At 38.1% G+C, this 23,726-nt stretch overlaps 1 long non-coding RNA gene across 1 annotated transcript; it reads right to left on the reverse strand.

The window, feature by feature from the left end:
* Positions 1 to 1,359: 1,359 nt before the first annotated feature.
* LOC146956753 (uncharacterized) lies at positions 1,360 to 23,690 on the reverse strand. Its single transcript, XR_015021033.1, has 2 exons — positions 23,544 to 23,690; positions 1,360 to 1,740 (listed from the first exon to the last, which is right to left on the reverse strand). It is a non-coding gene; the product is annotated as an uncharacterized LOC146956753 (long non-coding RNA).
* Between the last annotated feature and the right edge of the window lie 36 nt (positions 23,691 to 23,726).

Here is a 23,726-nt window from a genome sequence, read left to right on the forward strand (position 1 = left end):
GAGATTCACATCAGGAATATCATGGTAGAATTTAATTAGCATCAACAAATTTAACTCCAAAAATTTAGATAGCAAGAAAAATAGTGTGAAAAGAATTAACGTTGAAGGAGAAAATAGTGTGGAAAAATAAAGATTAACTACACTGAGTTGTATTTAGAAGATGACTAGTATTTAATATTCTTTTTTCTTAGTTTTTCATAAGATACAAATTACAATAAATAGAATGGTTAATAGGGGAGAGAAGATTTTTTGTTTTTATCATTTTTCATTAAAAAATACATTTATGTTGATAGTTTATGTTGATAAAGAGGGACATTTATTGCACCTTAACCTATGCAATGTTGCATAGGATAGAAAAACCCTTATTAAAAAAATTATAAATGAGTAACGTGTACATGTGACCCATTTAAGTCCTCAAAATTAGATCTTTCCATTCTAGACGCCCTTACTTTGACCATATTTTTGAATTAATATATAAATGTAAATATTATAATGTAAGATGTTGTTTAATTTGTCTTGATAAATATTTTAAAATATTAAATTTCTATAATTTTTATTTTAGATAATTAAAGATATTAACGATTAAAGTTGACTATGACATACTCCCTCCGGTCCTATTTACAAGAGGCAATTTACTTTTTAGATACATTAAATAATTTATGTATTTGGTTTAGGTTTTTGACTAGATACATACATTATTCAATGTATCTAAAAAGTCAACTTTCTCTTGTAAATGGGACCAGAGGGAGTATATGATAGTGTTGACTGTGACGTGTATTTTGAAACGGATGAAATATTTATTTTTTGACAATAAGTTACTACTAGTATTTATCAGTAGGCTATTTGGGAATTGGGCAGTTTCCAATTTTATAATTAGTGGAGTAATTAATTTACTAATAGTTCCCTAAAAAATTACTAATTTACTAATAGTAGTCATTCTAAATTCTAATGACTAATTTGTGAGTTCTTTCAAAGAGTTATAATTATTATGGACCGGGATCATTTTGTGTGACTTGGGAAATTTAACAAAAAATTCGATGAGTTTTTTGTATCCTATCACATTAATGTGTAGAAGAGCATGTGCAAGATCTTTAGGAATACTAGAACTTTTACTCGTGCTACCGCCCCGGTCATAAACAATGGAGAAGCTAATATATTGCAATAAGATCAATTACATAGATAAGAAAACATTTAGAAGCTAATATTTTTTAACGAATAATCTTTCTCGTTCTTCTTTTTTGGTTCAATTTATAAGAGGTAAACAATTACTCTTTTATCAATTTATGAATCTTGTTATTAATACATTTAATTTAATACAAAATAAATCTTTTCCCAAATTTCACAAAGGGCCAAGTCGAATTTTTACAATAAATTTATTTTCTTATGCCAAATACTCTCAATACAATTCTTCAATATATAATGACAATGGAACCTCTACCGTAACCATCTCATTCTTCAATTTATAACAACAATAGAGAGCTTGCAATAATGTCATTTAAGATGGCAAAATTAATTAGTCAGACACACATAAGAGAGGGTATTGAAAACAAAAATCCTTAACCAACAGAAAACCCCAAAATCCCCAACCAAAACTCATAGAATAGCTGCACACTCCACCAAAAAACAGCAGGCAGCAGAACCTGCTAAGGCCAGCAGCGTGCTTGCTACACCTTCTGTTCCATAACCAAAACAGCAGGGACTCCAGCATCACACAACACAACCAGCCCCCTGATGCAAAACCTGCCACGGCGAACCACCTAGTCAAAACTAAGCACATGACTTGCCTTGGAAAAATATAACAAACAATACGAAGAAAGAATCTCAGGAAACCTTTTTTCCCAATGCTTCATAGGGTGCCAAAAACTAATTACAGTATGTATTTGTGAAAGAAAAAAAAGAACGACTGGACCAAAATTTTAGTAACAAATTGTCCAAATAATAAAAAACTGCTTGTACATGGCAAAAACACGGAAAAATTAACAGATGCGTATATGACAGAACAGATAAAGGAAGAAGAACTTTTGCTACATCAAAATTCGCTAAGTATTTCCCTGTTTTATGAAGTACACACACATATCAAAAGGAATTGGAAGATTAAAATACATTGTTACAACAACACAAATGAACAAACAACTATATAAGAAACAAAAAAGAAGATTGATTGTATGGAAAGAAAAATGGTTGGAAGGGCAAAAATGAATGAAGGAAACAAAACAATTAAAAGAGATGTCCACCATCATCCTCATACGATGCATTGCATTATACTGCTATTTAAGTAGCGTAAATGCCGCAATCTAAACTGTAAAATAAGTGCAAACAACAATAACGCTGATATATCAGTTGTTATTAATCATTTTCTGATGCATATGATATTGCTAACATAATCTATTAACTCTAAAGGGTTATAGTAATAGGAACATAAATAGTGATCTAAATTGCGGCAACGCCGCAATTTTGATGATAAAATGAGTGCAAACAACAAAATGCTGATACAGAGTAATTTTGTCCTTAACATTGTGTTATCATTGCCACAATTTCAAACAATATAAATTAAACAAAAGAACGCCGCTACTGTAATTTGCTTCGTTTGTTCGAAATAGGATGAAAAATTACAAATTTATTTAGAAGGAGGTTTATCACAATTGACTATAAACTCCTTTACCAGTATGTGCATTTATATAACATCTGTCATGTATTGTTTAGTGGATTTTGTGTGAAAGTGCATATTGTAACGCCCTATTTCTATTAAAGCGATAAACACGCGAATATAACAAATATTCAAGAAATAGACGCTACGTCTCACAAATACTTCAAACATCTCGACATACATGCATATATAATATCTCAACAGTCGCAGCGGATACAACATAAATTTCCAGATATAAATACATATGCCATGGTCAAATAACACCATCATAAAAATTCTCTAAGTCTCAACAATCAGTACATCTCAAATAAATAAAATGAGTCCAACACAACTAAAAGACACTGTCTCGACCTAATCAGAGCCCTAACTATAACTCCAAAATGATAGCGGAGACTAACTCCAGCTATCCAAGCACTCACCGCAAAGCAACTACTCCTGCACAGCGTCTACCCATCCATATAGACAGGTAGGCGGCAAAAACCATGGGGGGTAAGCATTACATTAATCATAATTGTTATACCCTAATTTTGGACCTAAAAATACTTGTTCAATTCTTCTTTTCTTGCATTATAAGTCATTTGATATGTCTCTGATCAATTGCATCTTTCTCTGCATTTTATTTCAATGTTATTTGCAAAATTCACATAAAAGGGTATTTTAGTCATTTCCTGCATTCAACTCATTTTAATCTTGGAAAATTGTTTGGGTCTTTCCTTGTTTCAATCTCATGTCAAAATTCATTTCAAAAAAATATCAGTTAGGTCATTTTTTAGTCAATTTAGCCCCTAGGGGCATTTTAGTCATTTCCTGTGTTAAAATTTCTTTCAGTCTTTTAAAAATTTGGTTGAGTCCTTTCAAATAGTTTGAATAAGTCTTCATTTCAATTCTATGTCAAAATCCATTTTTAAATTGCATTTGAAGTCATTTTTAAGTCAGTTTTGCCCCTAGGGGCATTTTAGTCTTTTCATGTGTTAAAACCCTGTTTAAATTCTAAAAAATTGTCTCTGAGTCTTTTAATTCGCTTGTATAAGCTCTTGCTTTAATCCCTTGTTAAAAAATCATTTTAAAATTGCATTTGAGTCGTTTTTAGTCATTTTAGTCCCTAGGGGCGTTTTGGTCATTTCACATAATATTTCTGATACGTTTTAATCTGCTTCGTTGTTTTTAATCGTCTCGCTTTACGTTAATTTTCAATTTACTTTTTTTCAATTCAATTTTAGTTTAATTTTCGTTTTAGTCCTCGTACTTTTGTTATTTGCATTTTAATCCCTTTTAAGTTTGTTAGAGTCCAAGTGCCATGTGTCCAAATGTTATTGGTTCTTAAAAGTTTGTTACAAGTCAAGTGCCACATGGCATTATTTCATTGGTCCAAGTTTACCACATCACCTATATAAGTCAAACCATGGTCAATTTTTCATTCACCAATCATTTTTCCAAAATTCACAAAAAAAGTCATAAAATTTTTTCTCTCTTTTCCCTCTTTTCTTTTCCCTCACGTGTTCATTTTCTTTCTCCACCCTAACCAACTTTTCCAACCACCACTCCACCACCATAACAACCTTTTCTTCCACCACTCCTCCTCCCTAACTAACTCTATCACCACCCTAACCACCTTTAACCACCTCTATTCTTCATCAATCTTCACCAACAACTTCACACCACCACAACACCGCCACTTTCCACCACCAAAACCACCACAATCCACCATCTTCACCATTCAATTTTCACAATCACTCACACAAATCCATCGAACCTAACCACTGTGAACAATAGCAACAGTTTGGATCGAATCCGATATCCACGCATTCGGTAGCACATAGTCTCTGAAACGAACACACAGGGTTCGAATTCCGCAATAACAGTGGTACACAATACGGAAACCGTTTTCGAAGAAGGTGAATTCAAATCACCGTGAAAGAACAAAGAGCTTGGAACCGCAAATAAGAGGAAGAAGCTTGAACACGGGAACAACAACAACGCAGCAGCGTTTGAACCAAATCCGACGGCAACGGAACAGACAAAAGGAAGGAAAAGGAATCGCAAACTCTTGCAAACACGCGAATTTCGCCGGAGCTCGGAGCAAGGAACCAGAATCGTGAACCAATCCAGGACGAAATTGCAAACCAAAGAGGTAAGAAGATCCTTCAAATTCCTTTCTCTGTCAATATCTATGCGTTTGTGGTTGTAGATTTAAGTTGTTTTGGAATTGAATCCATGGAAATTAGTTTCAAATCTAAGAAAGGGGTAGAAAAAGCAAAAATAACTTAAATAGGAGCAGGCTCAGGCGGCGGCGCCGCCACCCTTGGCCGGCCAACCGCCGCCGGTAAACTGATTGAAGGAGGAGGAGTATGCGTGAGAAAGAAGAAGAATGAGCATGATGAATATTGGTTTCAGGGAGAAAAGAAACGTATACCACTTTTCCTTCAATATCATATGCTTAACCCATGGGTTTGACCCATAATCCATGGACCTTACCCATACCCAGTGCTAGGCCCAACGTTTTTCGCTCATTTGTTCCAGTTTGCTACGTACACCCCCCTCCCCAGTGAAGTCGCCAGCTGTTTTATCTTGGTTTTCGGGTGTCAAACATTGATTACGTTTGAACCTTTTTAACCGGTGATATCTTATTTTTTCTTGGGAAGGGAAAAAGTAAGCAAAACCCTTGAGAATCGAGGTCCGGGAGTTGTTTTCGCTACGGGAAGGTGTTAGGCACCCATAACGACTATAGTATCCTATAGGAACCGTCTTTAATTTCTACGCGCGCGCTTTATTTTTAAATGCTATTTTGAAAGTGTTTATTAAACCTAAGAATGTTCTAAGTGAAGAATTGGAGGGAGAAGAATGTTTTTGGATTTTTATTTTAGTTGAATTGCCTAGGGCTTATATTTAGAAAAAACCAATTTTCCAAACAAATGTGAACAACTTCACTCAAACCTTTTCCAAATAAACCTTGGGATCCAACATCCCATTGTATTTTCTTTTCATTTTCTTAATCAAAATTCAATGAAAATAATCATACTTTGACTATATTTTGCAATTCACTAATCAAACCTCACAATTTCTTAATTCTCATGCCCTTGAGGCCTCTCAATCTCCATTCTTCAAAATCCAATTTTCAAACTTAAAACCAACCAACAAAAACAAAAACATTTTTTGAGAGAGAACTACGGTGGATTTGATCCCTTAAACGGGTACGTAGGCAAGGAACAAAATTCCTTCAATTCAAATAAAATAAAAATCCAAAAACATTCTTCTCCCTCCAATTCTTCATTTAGCAAACTTTAGGTGTAAATAACATTTCAAAATAGCATTTAAAAATAAAGCGCGCGCGTAGAAATTAAAGACGGTTCCTATAGGATACTATAGTCGTTATGGGTGCCTAACACCTTCCCGTAGCGAAAACAACTCCCGGACCTCGATTCTCAAGGGTTTTGCTTACTTTTTCCCTTCCCAAGAAAAAATAAGATATCACCGGTTAAAAAGGTTCAAACGTAATCAATGTTTGACACCCGAAAAACCAAGATAAAACAGCTGGCGACTTCACTGGGGATTTACGAGAGTTACGCCTAGTCTTTATTTCCACGCTTGCGCTTGTATTTTTACTTGCTTCTTTTACTTGCTTTCCTATGTGAATAAATGTTTAAATTCTTGCAAACGTGTGGGGTGAGAATATCAAAAGTCCTGCACCCGGGCTGAGTGAACTTAGGATTTAGGAGGGATATAATCGACAATTCATTCCGGGGGTTGCCTCGTGTTTTGGATTATGCGATCAATCCCACATAGCTGAGGCATTTTAGGGGTGATGTTGTCGGCGCGTGTTGTCGCGTTTAGGCACTTTACTTCTAATTGTTCTATGACGCTATGAACCGTAGATAACCGAACCCATCCATGGCCATTTTCTAGGACGTAGTGCGGAGGCTAAACCGAGTGTCGTCTCGAGTTTTAGTCGTCACGCGATACTACACTCAAGTTAGACCTTCCACGTATAATCATGGAGCGAGTGTTGTCTCGTGACACCGTGAGATACGTCGGAGAGGTTGCAACTTGGGAACCTTTTTAGAACCCAGTTACTATATCCTAAAGCCCTAGTTTCACCGGACACCGTGTCCACCCATGACTCCTCGACTTTGAACTTCAACCCACCATGTTTTCTCCGAACTTGAACATAATCATGCATTCATGCATACATGCATACATGCATAAACTTTTTCCATGCATTGTTATCGAAGGGCTTAGACAAGTTGAATTTGTAAACATTGTAGGGATGAAGATGACTAAGTCCTACAAGTTCAAGGAAGTGGATTTGGCTAGTTTGAGAGATTTGGCACTCAAGATTGAGGATCCGACTGGTTTCCGACACCGTTACGGGGCTTTACTTCCTATTCTCCATACTAATGTGGACGAGAAGCTTGTGCACACTCTAGTGCAATTCTATGATCCGGAGTATCGGTGCTTCACTTTCCCAGACTTTCAGTTGGTGCCTACTCTAGAGGCTTATTCTTCCTTGATGGGTTTATCTATTGCTAAGGGGATACCTTTCTCAGGACCTGAAAATCCTCCTCCTCCATTGGTTATTGCTAAAGATCTCTATCTCAAGACCACCGATGTCTCCAAGAATCTTGTTACTAAGGCACATATCCGAGGGTTCACTTCAGAGTATCTTCTTGGGAAAGCCAACCTCAATACCACTTGTCAGGACACTCTCGAGGCTATTCTTGCACTTCTCATCTATGGGCTTATTCTCTTTCCGAATCTTGATGGCTTCGTGGACATGAATGCTATTATGATCTTCCACTCCAAGAATCCGGTTCCTACTTTGCTAGCTGACACATATCATGCTATTCATGATCGTTCCGGCAAAGGTCGTATCTACATTCTTTGTTGTGTGCCTCTCCTCTATAGGTGGTTTATTTCGCACCTTCCGGAGTCTTTCCATGACAATCGGGAGAATTGGTCTATTTCACAGAGGATTATGGCTCTCACTCCTAATGAAGTGGTTTGGCTCACTCCCGCTTCTAGGGTTAAGGAAATTATCTTTGGTGGTGGAAAGTTTCTTAATGTACCTCTTCTTGGTACTCGGGGTGGAATCAACTATAACCCGGAGCTTGCTTTGCGACAATTTGGTTTCCCGATGAAAGATAAACCCATCAATCTTGCTACAGCTCCCTACTTCTTTCACTACTCCAATGCTCCCACGGGAATTAGAGAGGATTTCATGGAAGCTTGGACTAAGCTTCGGAAGAAAGAAGTGAAACATATGGGTGTAAGGTCCGGTATTGCTCATGAGGCCTATACACAGTGGGTGATAAACCAAGCTGAGGAGATAGGTATGCCTTACCCCTCTATGAGATATGTGTCTGCATCTGTTCCTACCATGCCTTTGCCTCTACTCCCACCTACCCAGGAGATGTATCAGGAACATCTAGCTATGGAGAGTCGGGAGAAACATCAGTGGAGGTCTAGATACTATGAGGCTGAGAACTTGATCATGACTTTGGATGGAAAGGATGAGCAGAAGACTCATGAGGTCTTGACACTGAAGAAAGAGTTAGCTAAGGCTAAGAGGGAGATTGAAGAGAAAGATAGGTTGCTTATGAGAGACTCCAAGAGGGCTAGGGGTGCCCGTGACTTCTATGCACGATACTGCAGCTATGAGTCTGAGTCTGAGGATGATGCTTCCACTTCTTATGCTTGAGGATCTCCATTTCCTGTTGTTATTTCCTTTTTGTGTTGATTTACATTTTAAAGTCTATCCCTTGGCTTAGCATTTCAAAGGGAATCGTCTTGTAAAAACTATATGTTGGTTATTTGTTTCCCGTTCATGTTAATCGTTGTTTAGTAATGTTTACAAGTTTCTAATTTGTCTAAAAACCCTTCGATAACACGTAAAAAGAATCTTTTTGCATATGCATTTACACATTTCATGCATCATATGCATTCATTGGTCACAAAAAGCTTCTCTCGTGCTTACTGCCTCCTGGTTTTGTCCGCCGCAGTCTGAAAAGTGGCTCGTGCTCGCAAAGTGTATCAACCAGATAGAATTCACCAAACAAGATTTCACAAGAGAAGGATCATGGCTAACTTTGAAGAGGAAAATGCTCGGCTCCGTGCCGAATTAGCTGCTATGAAAGAAGACTTGGCTAAGGCTCATGACACTATGTCTGCTTTGCTGGCTGCACAAGAACAACCAGCCACATCTGTCCCAGTTTCTACTGAAGCAATTCCGTCTATCCCACTATCTACCGTGGCTACTGATGCTCGTTTTGTTATGCCCAATGGGCGTCCTTATGGTCTCTCAGCTTACTATTCTCCTAATACTGCTGCTGGTGTCTCTGGTTTTGCTGGACAAGGACAGATTCCTGTGTCCACTGCTATGCCTCAGGTGACTACCGTTGTTACCGATCCTATTGTACACACTGTGCAACAGGTAATTGATGTCGATACTCCGCGTGGACAAGATCCCGCAATGGAAGCCATGAGAAGACAGTTGACGGAGTTGGCTGGAGAACTCCGTGAGGTCAAGGCTAGCCGAGGAAACAATGGTGCTCCTGCTAAAGCTCGTGATCTATGCTTGGTGTCCCGATTTGAGGTTCCTAAGAAATTCAAAGAGCCAGAATTTGACAAATACAATGGAACTTCTTGTCCGCACAACCATGTTATCCGGTATGTCCGAAAGATGGCTAACTACGCAGATAATGATGCACTAATGATCCATTGCTTCCAGAGTAGCTTGACAGATGATGCAGCAGATTGGTACACTAGTTTGAGCAAAGACAACATCCGTACTTTTGAGGATCTGGCTGCTGCTTTTGAAGGTCAATATGAATTCAACACTCGTCTGAAGCCAAATAGGGACTCTCTTAAAGCCTTGTCTCAGAAATCAGATGAAACCTTCCGAGAATATGCTCAGAGATGGAGAGGGGCAGCTGCCCGTGTTTCTCCTCGACTTGATGAGGAAGAGTTAACACAGACATTCCAGAAGACTCTGAAGAAGGAATATAAGGAGAGAATGATAGTCTCTGCTCCGAACAACTTCTCTGATATGGTTACAATGGGAACCCGTCTAGAAGAGGCTGTCCGAGATGGTATTATTGTCCTAGAAAAAGGTGAATCTTCAAACAGTACATCAAAGAAGTATGGTAATGGTCATCATAAGAAGAAAGAATCTGATGTGGGGATGGTGTCTGGTAACCCATCTGCAGCTGCTACACAATTACCTCTGCCCTACCACTATATGCAGTACTCTCAGCATCCTTTCTTCCCACCATTCTACCAGCAATATCCTCTGCCACCGGGCCAACCACCAGTGCCTGTCAATGCCATCGCCCAGCAAGTGCAACAACAGCCTCCTGCTCAACAGCAGCAACAACAGGGTCCCCGACCCAAACCTTCCTTTCCACCAATACCAATGCGGTATGGTGAGCTGCTCCCAACTCTACTGGCCAAGGGACACTGTGTCACTAGACCAGGCAGACCTCCGCCTAATCCATTGCCTCCCAGGTTCCGACAGGATCTAACATGTGAATTCCATCAGGGTGCTCAAGGCCATGATGTTGAGGGTTGCCTTGCTCTGAAGTATATTGTGAAAGACCTAATAGAAAAGGGACGGTTGAATTTTGAGAATAATGCTCCTCATGTCCTCGGCAATCCACTTCCAAACCATGCTGCTGTCAATATGATTGAGGCTTTTGAAAGGATTCCCGCTCCTCAAGAGGATCCCATGTTGGATGTCCGCAATGTCGTTACTCCCTTGGTGCCATTACATATCAAGCTCTGCCAGGCCTCTTTGTTCAAACACGATCATGCTTCCTGTTTAGAATGTCTCCAAAATCCTATGGGCTGTCGTGTGGTGCAGGATGATATCCAGAGTCTGATGGATGACAAACGCTTGACCGTCAGTGATGTATGTGTGATTGTGCCAGTGCTTCAAGATTCTCCGGGTCAAGAAGGGCAAGCTGCTGGCTGGGGCAAAGTGATTCAGATTTTGGAAAACAAGCGTAAAGAGGGCCTTGGATTCTCTCCAACATCTGCTGTTTCAAAGGGAACTTTCTACAGTGCTGGGTTCATCAATGCTATTACTGAAGATGCTGCTGAAAGAAGCCACGTGCCTACATTTGTTATACCAGGAGGCACTGTGAGAAATTGGGAAGCCATTGATGTTCCTTTAGTCATGCATGCTTCCATGTAATGTGTTTTGTTGCTCATGTTTTTTGTTTTCAAAATAACAATCCTTTCGCTCTGCCCAAGGCGAAAGTGATATCATTGTAAGGGCATGTTTGTTTCGGCATTGCCGTTATCAATAAAAGTTGTCGTTTTTCTCACGACTCTTTGTTTTTTTACTTTTTAGTGCCTTTTTCTTGGAAATAATGGTAATGCCAGAAAAAACCAAAACATCTGTATTTTTCTTATTAATTTCAAAAATCTGCATGAAAAACTTTTTCTAAAATCATCCCAATCATATTATGCAGATTGAACCATAATAAACCCGTTGAACACAGTGACCCTATGGTTCATCCAAATTTTGAATTCCCTGTATATGAAGCTGAAGATGAGGATGATGATGAAGAGATACCATATGAGATCACTCGACTGCTTGAGCAAGAAAGAAGAGCCATTCAGCCTCACCAGGAAGAGATTGAGCTTATCAACCTGGGTACTGAAGAGAACAAGCGAGAGATTAAGATTGGTGCTGCACTTGAGCCAGAAGTGAAAAAGAAGATTACTCAGCTTCTCTATGATTATCCAGATGTCTTTGCATGGTCTTATGAAGATATGCCGGGTCTAGATCCCCAGATTGTGGAACATCGGATACCGACAAGACCTGAATGTCCTCCTGTCAAACAGAAATTAAGAAGGTCTCGTCCAGACATGGCTCTTAAGATCAAGGCTGAAGTACAAAAACAAATTGATGCGGGTTTCCTCATGACAGCTGAATACCCTGAGTGGATTGCCAACATCGTACCAGTACCAAAGAAAGATGGGAAAGTTCGAATGTGTGTTGATTACAGAGATCTGAACAAAGCCAGTCCAAAAGATAACTTCCCATTGCCTCATATAGATGTGCTTGTTGACAGTACGGCTCAATCCAAAGTGTTCTCCTTCATGGATGGTTTCTCTGGTTATAATCAGATACGAATGTCTCCTGAGGATAGAGAAAAGACGTCCTTCATCACTCCATGGGGAACGTTCTGTTATAAAGTAATGCAGTTTGGCTTGATAAATGCTGGTGCTACCTATCAAAGGGGTATGACCACTCTGTTTCATGATATGATTCACAAGGAAATTGAAGTATATGTTGATGATATGATTGTGAAGTCAAGTGATGAAGAGCAGCATGTTGTGTATTTGAAAAAGATGTTTGAAAGATTAAGAAAGTACAAGCTGCGGTTGAATCCTAACAAATGCACATTCGGTGTACGATCTGGGAAGTTGCTAGGCTTCATTGTCAGCCAAAGAGGCATCGAAGTTGATCCTGACAAAGTCCGAGCCATCAGAGAGATGCCGGCCCCTCAAACTGAGAAGCAAGTCAGAGGTTTCCTCGGACGTCTGAATTATATTTCAAGATTTATATCTCACATGACTACTACTTGTGGTCCAATTTTCAAATTGCTCAGAAAGAATCAGCCTGTTGTATGGAATGATGAATGCCAGGAAGCTTTTGATAGCATTAAAGAATACCTGTTAGAGCCACCTATCCTTGTCCCACCAGTGGAAGGAAGGCCTTTGATTATGTATCTGTCAGTGTTGGATGATTCAGTGGGCTGTGTTCTCGGTCAACAAGATGAGACTGGTAAGAAAGAGCATGCCATCTACTATCTGAGCAAGAAGTTCACCGACTGTGAGACTCGGTACACAATGCTTGAAAAAACTTGTTGTGCTTTAGCTTGGGCTGCCAAACGCCTGCGTCATTATATGGTGAATCATACCACTTGGTTGATATCCCGAATGGATCCAATCAAGTACATCTTTGAGAAGCCTGCTGTTACTGGAAAGATCGCACGTTGGCAAATGTTATTGTCCGAATATGATATTGTGTACAAAGCTCAGAAAGCAATCAAAGGAAGTGTCCTTGCTGAGCACCTTGCTTGTCAACCTCTTGATGATTACCAGCCGATTAAGTTTGATTTCCCTGATGAAGAAGTTATGTATCTGAAAGCAAAAGACTGTGAAGAGCCACTGATCAATGAAGGGCCAGATCCCAATAGCAAATGGGGATTGGTGTTTGATGGTGCTGTTAATGTTTATGGTAAAGGAATTGGGGCCATCATTGTAACTCCGCAGGGGCACCACATTCCTTTCACCGCTCGAATAACCTTTGACTGCACAAACAACATAGCTGAATATGAAGCATGCATCTTGGGCATTGAAGAAGCCCTCGATCTGAGAATTAAGCACCTTGACATCTATGGAGATTCTGCACTTGTTATCAATCAGATAAAGGGTGAATGGGAGACTCATCATGAGAAGCTGATCCCATACCGTGACTATGCAAGACGTCTGTTGACATACTTTACAAAGGTTGAACTGCACCACATCCCTCGGGATGAAAACCAGATGGCTGATGCTCTCGCTACTTTGTCTTCCATGTTTCGTGTGAATCACTGGAATGATGTGCCCGTAATCAAAGTGCAGCGTCTTGATAGACCCGCCCATGTGTTTACCATTGAAAATATGCCAGATCAAGCTGATGGAGATATGAATGGTAAAAAGCCTTGGTACTACAACATCAAGCAATTCTTGCAGAATCGTGAATATCCACCTGGTGCTTCCAACAGGGATAAAAAGACTTTGAGACGATGGGCTAGCAGATTCTTTCTGGACGGAGAAATCCTATACAAGAGGAACTATGACATGGTCTTGCTGAGATGTGTTGACAAACAAGAAGCTGAGAAGTTAATGCACGATGTACATGATGGTACTTTTGGGACCCATGCTTCGGGCCACACTATGTCAAGGAAACTGTTAAGAGCCGGCTACTACTGGATAACCATGGAGCGTGATTGCCATAAGCATGCTAAAAGATGCCACAAATGTCAAATTTATGCTGACAAGATTCATGTGCCTCCGCATGCTCTCAATGTTATCTCTTCCCCATGGCCTTTCTCTATGTGGGGCATTGATATGATCGGAAGAATTGAACCAAAAGCTTCCAATGGACATCGTTTCATCCTAGTGGCAATTGACTATTTCACCAAGTGGGTTGAGGCTGCCTCCTATGCCAATGTGACCAAGCAAGTGGTTGTGAAGTTTATCAAGAATAACATCATCTGTCGATATGGTGTTCCTAACAAAATCATCACTGACAATGGTTCCAATCTGAACAATAGCATGATGCAAGCTTTATGTGAAGAATTCAAAATTGAACATCACAACTCTTCTCCTTATAGACCTCAGATGAATGGTGCAGTTGAGGCCGCTAACAAGAACATCAAGAAGATTGTTCAGAAGATGGTCACTACTTACAAAGACTGGCACGAAATGCTACCTTTTGCCTTGCATGGTTACCGTACTACAGTGCGCAGTTCAACCGGGGCAACTCCTTTCTCTCTAGTGTATGGTATGGAAGCAGTTCTCCCTCTGGAAGTGGAGATCCCATCTCTTCGAGTAATCATGGAAGCAAAGTTGACTGAGGCTGAATGGTGTCAAAGTAGGTATGATCAATTGAACCTGATTGAAGAGAAACGTATGGATGCTATGGCTCATGGACAGTTGTATCAAGTGCGGATGAAGAATGCTTTTGACAAGAAAGTCCGACCTCGAGAATTCAAGGAAGGCGAACTTGTATTGAAAAGAAGGATAAGTCAACAACCCGACCCAAGGGGCAAGTGGACACCTAACTATGAAGGTCCTTATGTTGTCAAGAAGGCCTTCTCTGGTGGTGCTTTGATTCTTACACACATGGATGGTGTTGAACTCCCAAATCCTGTTAATGCCGATATAGTCAAGAAATACTTTGTCTAAAAAGAAAAGAACAGCGTGGTAGGTCGAAAACCCGAAAGGGCGGCCTAGGCAAAAATGCGCTTCCCGGTGGATCGAAAACCCGAAAGGGCGATCCAGGCAAAAGTTAGGGACAAAAAAAATGAATATGAAAAAGCTCGCTGAGATTGTACGCAACTCAGGCAAGAATGAGCGCCTCGATGAGCCGAAAACCCGAAAGGGCGGTTCATGCAAAAATGAGGTTGACAATAAAAGACAAGTAACTATATCTGGCAAATCACCATCACCCTTGGGGCATCTGCAACCGTCAATGATCGTCTTCATCAGAAGCTTCTGTACTTGTGAATTCAAAATTTCTATGAAATATAGCGGCCATCGTGTTCAATGTATCACCAACCAATAAAATTACCATTTTCCGAGCTTTGTAAATCCGTGAAGTCATGCCTTTGGCTGACTCTCGCTCTTCTACATCAATTTGAGCCTTTCTATTGTTTGAAACTCTATTTTTCTTTCTACTTTCAATGCTATATACAAAATACTTTCTTTCTATTTGATGATGTCAATGTCTGAAACAAACATCTTTTGAAAATGGAAAAATCTTTTTCTGTCTATTTTGAAAGCAAACCTGAGCAATAAGGTACATTTCAATGAAACATACATGAGTGAATGAATGTCAATGTCTATTTCAATACATGTTACAAGCAGGTTACTCCCCAGGATGATCTGTGGTCAATGGCAAGAATGAAAAAACAGAATGAAAAATGAAGAGAAAAATGAAAATGAAAATGAAAAGCTCGCTAAGTTGAAAACCCGAAAGGGCGGCTTAGGCAAAAATGAGCACCCCGCTGATTGACAACCTATGAAGGCAATTCAGGCAAAAATGGGGCAATGAAAAAAATCTTTATTCCCCGGTGAATCGAAAACCCGAAAGGGCGGTTCAGGCAAAAGTGGGGTTTGAAAATGAAAGAATGAAAAGAAATTGAAAAGCATTGACCACAGATGCGAACATCCAATGTTTACCCAGCACTGACACGCCTAACAACGGCGACCTGTACCCAAGAACCTTCCAAGGGTCCTCCTCTACAAGTTTTATTGCCCTCAGCCATGGTTTTGATACGTCCTTTCAACGACGGTCTCTCCAAAGAGGTTTTCCCCTGTGAATATGTTGCAGCACGAGCCACTACGTGCCCAATCTTCCAATGTTTTGTCTATCTCTGTGAAACTTTCTCTGTCAAGTTACAAACCAATCATGCATTTCAAGCATTCATACATGCATAATCATGCATTTTATGTGCTCATACATCCAATAATCTTGCTATACCATACATACATGTTGCATATCCAATGTCAAATGTCAATGTCAAATGTTAATGTCAAATGCCAATGTCAATGTCAAATGTCAAATGTCAATGTCAAATGTCAAATGTCGAATGTCAATGTCAAATATCAATGTTAAATGTCAATGTCAAATATCAATGTCAAATGTCAATGTCAAATGTTAATGTCAAATGCCAATGTCAATGTCAAATGACAAATGTCAATGTCAAATGTCAATGTTAAATGTCAATGCTAATGTCAATGTCAATGTCAAATGTCAATGTCAAATGTCAATATCCAATGCCAATGTCAATGTCAATGTCAAATGTCAATGTCAAATGTCAATGTCAATTTCAATTGCCAAACCAATGTCAATGTTAAATGTCAATGTCAAATATCCAATGCCAATGTCAATGTCAATGTCAATGTCAATTTCAAATGTCAATGTCAATGTCGATGTCAATTTTCAACTCAAATCAATGTCAATTTACTCTTGGGCCAACAAAAATGGTCATGTCTATTTGCAAATCGGGTCAATGACAACTTACCCTCAATTGGTATCTTGTTAAACCAGACTCTCAATTTGTATCTTGTTACTGGTCAAGTGCCAGGTTCAATTCAAAAAGAACCACTTGTACCTGCTTATATGTCTATGTTTCCGGTCAAACGGCAAGTTCGATCCAAAGAACAGTTTGTACCCTTTGCTTATGTTTTGTTATCGGTCAAACGGCAAGTTCGATCCAAAGAACAGTTTGCACCTACTTACATGTTGTGGTATTAATCAAGCGGCAGGTTCGATCCAAAGAACAGCTTGTATCTACCCTTTGTCTATATTTCCGATCAAGTGGCAAGTTCGATCCAAAGAACAGCTTGTATCCATGTCTTGTTTGTATTTCTTGGTCAAGTGGCAAGTTCGATCCAAAGAACAGCTTGTACCTATCTTTTGTTTGTATTCTCTCGGTCAAGTGGCAAGTTCGATCCAAAGAACAGCTTGTACCCGTCTTTTGTTTGTATCTCTCGGTCAAGTGGCAAGTTCGATCCAAAGAACAGCTTGTACCCGTCTCTTGTTTGTATCTCTCGGTCAAGTGGCAAGTTCGATCCAAAGAACAGCTTGTACCTGTCTATTTGTTGCCCGTTCTTTCTACCTTGATGTCTATAAATCCCTTGGTGGTGTGACACAGCCCGTAGATTCCGGTTCGATTGTCTTGCATTCATAAATGAAATGTTGCATGGCATTCGTGTTTGTTTGAAAATCTGAAAGTGTATTTTTATGTCCAAAAGCAGTGCAAATGTTAATATTTAAGTATCTTCGTCCCGTCAACTCAAAGACTTCGTCTCTTGACTCTCCGGACAAAGAAACTTAAATAGGGGCAGCTGTTATACCCTAATTTTGGACCTAAAAATACTTGTTCAATTCTTCTTTTCTTGCATTATAAGTCATTTGATATGTCTCTGATCAATTGCATCTTTCTCTGCATTTTATTTCAATGTTATTTGCAAAATTCACATAAAAGGGTATTTTAGTCATTTCCTGCATTCAACTCATTTTAATCTTGGAAAATTGTTTGGGTCTTTCCTTGTTTCAATCTCATGTCAAAATTCATTTCAAAAAAATATCAGTTAGGTCATTTTTTAGTCAATTTAGCCCCTAGGGGCATTTTAGTCATTTCCTGTGTTAAAATTTCTTTCAGTCTTTTAAAAATTTGGTTGAGTCCTTTCAAATAGTTTGAATAAGTCTTCATTTCAATTCTATGTCAAAATCCATTTTTAAATTGCATTTGAAGTCATTTTTAAGTCAGTTTTGCCCCTAGGGGCATTTTAGTCTTTTCATGTGTTAAAACCCTGTTTAAATTCTAAAAAATTGTCTCTGAGTCTTTTAATTCGCTTGTATAAGCTCTTGCTTTAATCCCTTGTTAAAAAATCATTTTAAAATTGCATTTGAGTCGTTTTTAGTCATTTTAGTCCCTAGGGGCGTTTTGGTCATTTCACATAATATTTCTGATACGTTTTAATCTGCTTCGTTGTTTTTAATCGTCTCGCTTTACGTTAATTTTCAATTTACTTTTTTTCAATTCAATTTTAGTTTAATTTTCGTTTTAGTCCTCGTACTTTTGTTATTTGCATTTTAATCCCTTTTAAGTTTGTTAGAGTCCAAGTGCCATGTGTCCAAATGTTATTGGTTCTTAAAAGTTTGTTACAAGTCAAGTGCCACATGGCATTATTTCATTGGTCCAAGTTTACCACATCACCTATATAAGTCAAACCATGGTCAATTTTTCATTCACCAATCATTTTTCCAAAATTCACAAAAAAAGTCATAAAATTTTTTCTCTCTTTTCCCTCTTTTCTTTTCCCTCACGTGTTCATTTTCTTTCTCCACCCTAACCAACTTTTCCAACCACCACTCCACCACCATAACAACCTTTTCTTCCACCACTCCTCCTCCCTAACTAACTCTATCACCACCCTAACCACCTTTAACCACCTCTATTCTTCATCAATCTTCACCAACAACTTCACACCACCACAACACCGCCACTTTCCACCACCAAAACCACCACAATCCACCATCTTCACCATTCAATTTTCACAATCACTCACACAAATCCATCGAACCTAACCACTGTGAACAATAGCAACAGTTTGGATCGAATCCGATATCCACGCATTCGGTAGCACATAGTCTCTGAAACGAACACACAGGGTTCGAATTCCGCAATAACAGTGGTACACAATACGGAAACCGTTTTCGAAGAAGGTGAATTCGAATCACCGTGAAAGAACAAAGAGCTTGGAACCGCAAATAAGAGGAAGAAGCTTGAACACGGGAACAACAACAACGCAGCAGCGTTTGAACCAAATCCGACGGCAACGGAACGGACAAAAGGAAGGAAAAGGAATCGCAAACTCTTGCAAACACGCGAATTTCGCCGGAGCTCGGAGCAAGGAACCAGAATCGTGAACCAATCCAGGACGAAATTGCAAACCAAAGAGGTAAGAAGATCCTTCAAATTCCTTTCTCTGTCAATATCTATGCGTTTGTGGTTGTAGATTTAAGTTGTTTTGGAATTGAATCCATGGAAATTAGTTTCAAATCTAAGAAAGGGGTAGAAAAAGCAAAAATAACTTAAATAGGAGCAGGCTCAGGCGGCGGCGCCGCCACCCTTGGCCGGCCAACCGCCGCCGGTAAACTGATTGAAGGAGGAGGAGTATGCGTGAGAAAGAAGAAGAATGAGCATGATGAATATTGGTTTCAGGGAGAAAAGAAACGTATACCACTTTTCCTTCAATATCATATGCTTAACCCATGGGTTTGACCCATAATCCATGGACCTTACCCATACCCAGTGCTAGGCCCAACGTTTTTTGCTCATTTGTTCCAGTTTGCTACGTACACCCCCCTCCCCTGTGCGTTCTTGGTGATTTCTCGCTGTTTACACCCCCCGCATGTTTCAAAATCTTTGACAAAATTCCTAAAAAAAATTTCATGTATTCTTGATCATTTTCTTGACATTTTTTGGTGTTTTTTTTTGTGTTAAATCTTGGTCAAAAAATATGTAGTATTTTCTTGTTAAAAGTTTACCATTTTTTTGTTGAAAATTGTGAAATTTTACATGTGTTTGTGTCTAAAAATTCTCTATAAAAATTCCAAAAAAATTCATACATATTTCTTGATAGTTTTGTGGTATTTTTGTGATAATGGTTGCATGTTAAAATTGATAAGAATATATGTGGAGTTTTCTTGTGATTTTATGTTACTTTTTTGATAATTTCTTGTGAAAATTTTGCATGATCTTGGCCCTTAGTCTTGAGTATTTGATATGGAACCTTGTTATATGAATTTTATGAAAATTGTGACTTTGAATCCATGAAATTGGTGCTGTTTGTGAATATGTCATTAATGCCTTGTGTTCCAAGTTTTGTTTGTGAATGAATAATGTGAAATTTGCCTAATTTTTGTCTTAAATGCTTGGTAGTGTATATTCCTTTAATCCTCTTTGTGAAAATTGAATTGAAATTCTTTGGAAACCCTTTGAAGTATGAGGATTATAGGTCATATTCAAGCCTTGCATTGGTGATGATTTTTTAGGCCTATTTCACATTTGTTTTTGCTTGTTTTTCTTATGTTAATTTTCTTACTTTTGTTATGATAGCTTTGACTTGCTTTACATCTTGTGCTACTAACCATTTGTTCATTGTTTCATACATCATGAGCATTCCATACTTCATCACCTCATTCACTTTAATTTCTTGCACTTTAAGTTTCAATTTCATGCAAAAATTAGAATGTAATAATTAGGAGTTCTTGTAATATTTTACTTTCATGCAATTTTAATTTCTTGGCAAAGAGGCCATAGAATGTATCTAGGGTATGATGTAAAGGACGATGGACTCTAATGATGTACACCGACACAAGCACCGACACATGCACACACATCACTATATAGTTAGAATATGCATGTTTAGATGTATGTTTAGGATTGTATGTTTAGATGAATGCCTAGGGCTTATATTTAGAAAAAACCAATTTTCCAAACAAATGTGAACAACTTCACTCAAACCTTTTCCAAATAAACCTTGGGATCCAACATCCCATTGTATTTTCTTTTCATTTTCTTAATCAAAATTCAATGAAAATAATCATACTTTGACTATATTTTGCAATTCACTAATCAAACCTCACAATTTCTTAATTCTCATGCCCTTGAGGCCTCTCAATCTCCATTCTTCAAAATCCAATTTTCAAACTTAAAACCAACCAACAAAAACAAAAACATTTTTTGAGAGAGAACTACGGTGGATTTGATCCCTTAAACGGGTACGTAGGCAAGGAACAAAATTCCTTCAATTCAAATAAAATAAAAATCCAAAAACATTCTTCTCCCTCCAATTCTTCATTTAGCAAACTTTAGGTGTAAATAACATTTCAAAATAGCATTTAAAAATAAAGCGCGCGCGTAGAAATTAAAGACGGTTCCTATAGGATACTATAGTCGTTATGGGTGCCTAACACCTTCCCGTAGCGAAAACAACTCCCGGACCTCGATTCTCAAGGGTTTTGCTTACTTTTTCCCTTCCCAAGAAAAAATAAGATATCACCGGTTAAAAAGGTTCAAACGTAATCAATGTTTGACACCCGAAAAACCAAGATAAAACAATAATCGACATAAAACAAACATAGCATTCACGGATTCATACATATCACATATACATAACCATCACTCCTAGAATACTAGCATCACATGATTATTATTCCCCATTACTTGCACTTCAAGCTATCACATTATTATCATAGCATAACATACATATTTAACCAAGTCATCAACAAAAGCTCATCATTTATCAAGATCAATCAATGAAAACATTACTCACCTCATTACTCATCTAGCATGCTTAATTCAACAAGTACAATCCATCATTTCAAGTTATAAGCAAGCAATCATCATTATCAAAGGAATCACCACATCATATATATATATATATATATATATATATATATATATATATATACACATATACATATACAATTCTCACCTCATTAGTATTACCAAAGTAATTATCATCAAATAGATTCACCAAGTGTATAAGCACAAGCAAGTAAAACATGCAATTAGAGCATAGTTCGATTCTTCACAATCATCAACAAAATTCACAAATGTACATATACACTAATCCACACAATCACAACATTCATCAAAATCCACCAATGCACAATTTCACCAAGTCACATATTCAATTATGACACGACTCATCAATTATTCAAATGCATGCAATGTTCTAGACTCTTCTAGATGCATGCGGTACCAGATTACCTCAAGGTCATCACCTTCAATGCAACAAAAACATCGTATGTAAGAGTACACCTCCTCTTACAATTCACCTCAATTGGATATAAAATCCGCCACCATCAGTCATGAATGCATGAACATATGACTCGACACAATGCATATGTTCACACAAACAATTCACCACACCATCACCATCATTTTGCATACATGCATTCACCAACAATATCACCATCAAAATTAGCATGTATGAATTCACCACCAACAACCAACATTTAACATGTTCAACAAACAACATAACATAAACATGTTCACCACCATTCATTCATCAAATGATTATCACCAACATTTAGTATATATGCAATCGACAACGATTCACCACCACTTAACATATATACAATCATCAACAACATTCACCATTCAATCAACATATAGTTGTCACATATATACATCATCAATCAACTTCACATAATTATATCAACATTCCATGAACTTCCATAAATCAAGTGAAATGGAACAATACGACACTTTCATGATATACATCATATTCAACCATCAACAATCACTCACATATCCTCAATTAATCATATAAAACTATCCACAAAAGGTTTATAAAGTAATCGGTTTAAAAGAACCATTTTCAACCAAGTTCGTCTATCATTATCCCATTTTCAAAATAATTGAGCTATTGAACCAAAACCAAGCAAACAAGATCCAATGCCTCAACTAAGTATACCTCTAGGCCACATATAAGTGCAGTAGAGAATACTTTGGCGTTTCACCGGCTAATTATAATGGAATCATGAGATTCACCAAGTTCGTCTCTTGGTAGCATTTTACAAAACCATACATTTATAAAACAAAACCAAGAGAGAACCTTCACACCATAAGTTGAATACTCTAAAACACCTTAATTGAACTCATAAAACTCAAGTTTGAAGTTAGGAAACAATCCATAAGGTTTGGGTCGACTTAGAAATAATTATGCGGATTTTTCGTAAAATTTCATCAAGACCACCTTGGAGTATTTTCATCATAACTCAAAAATCAAAAATAATTTTTAAGTCAAACCAAAGCCTCTGGAAAACTAAAAAAATCATCTACAACTTTCATGTTCACACCTAAAGCCAAATCAAAAAGGAAAATGGTGAAAAATGGCACACAAAACAGGTCTGGGCGCTGGGCGCCAGGATGCTGTATAAGCGCCAGCTCAAGCGCTGGCTCTCTGGAACTGGGCGCCTAGCTCCCCAGTTCAAGCGCCAGCCCTGCGAAAAGTCCGAATTTGGGATGTTTGGCCTCGGGTTTCCTTCAAAATCACCCCAAAAGTGCTTATTTTGATTCCCCATTCACCCAAAGTGTTTAACAACCCAAGACTCAAACACATCAAATAAGCTCTTTTCACAACACTCAAATTGGCTTATACAACAATTGAATTGATTTTTCTTAAAACACCAAAACTTCAACAACAACAACAATTCATCTCTTCCAACAACTCAATTCAACAACAACAACTCAACTTAATTCATACCCAATGCATCAATTCAACAACAACATATGTCAAGATAACAACAACAACATTTGAACATGAATTCATTCACAATTCAACAACCACAACTCCATTCATCATCAATTTCACACAAAAACACATCATGTTCATATATACCCATTTTGACATACAAATTCAACAACAATAACACAATTATCGTTCAATTCATGCATATCATCTTATCATCAAAATTAAGCACGAATTTCTACAACTAAAATCAAATTAATCACTTAACCCAAATAAGCAATTATGCAAGGAATTAGGGTAGAAATTAAACTAAAGGATTATGATTAAAGTCTAACCCCCTTACCTCAATTCTTCAAAATCAACACTAAGGCTTCACTTTAGCTCCAATCCTAGCTCCAATCCTTGAAGCTTGACCTCCCTCTAGCTTTCCTCTTCAACCCTTCTCTTCTCTAGCCCTTTCTCTCTCTATCTCTTCTCAAATGAAAAATGTTGGTGTAAACCCTATTTCTCTCAAAGAATAGTGTTT

This window comes from Medicago sativa, chromosome 1 (genome assembly GCF_051527215.1).
Source record: "Medicago sativa cultivar Bolivia chromosome 1, Bolivia_mono, whole genome shotgun sequence".
Lineage (NCBI taxonomy): Eukaryota > Viridiplantae > Streptophyta > Magnoliopsida > Fabales > Fabaceae > Medicago > Medicago sativa.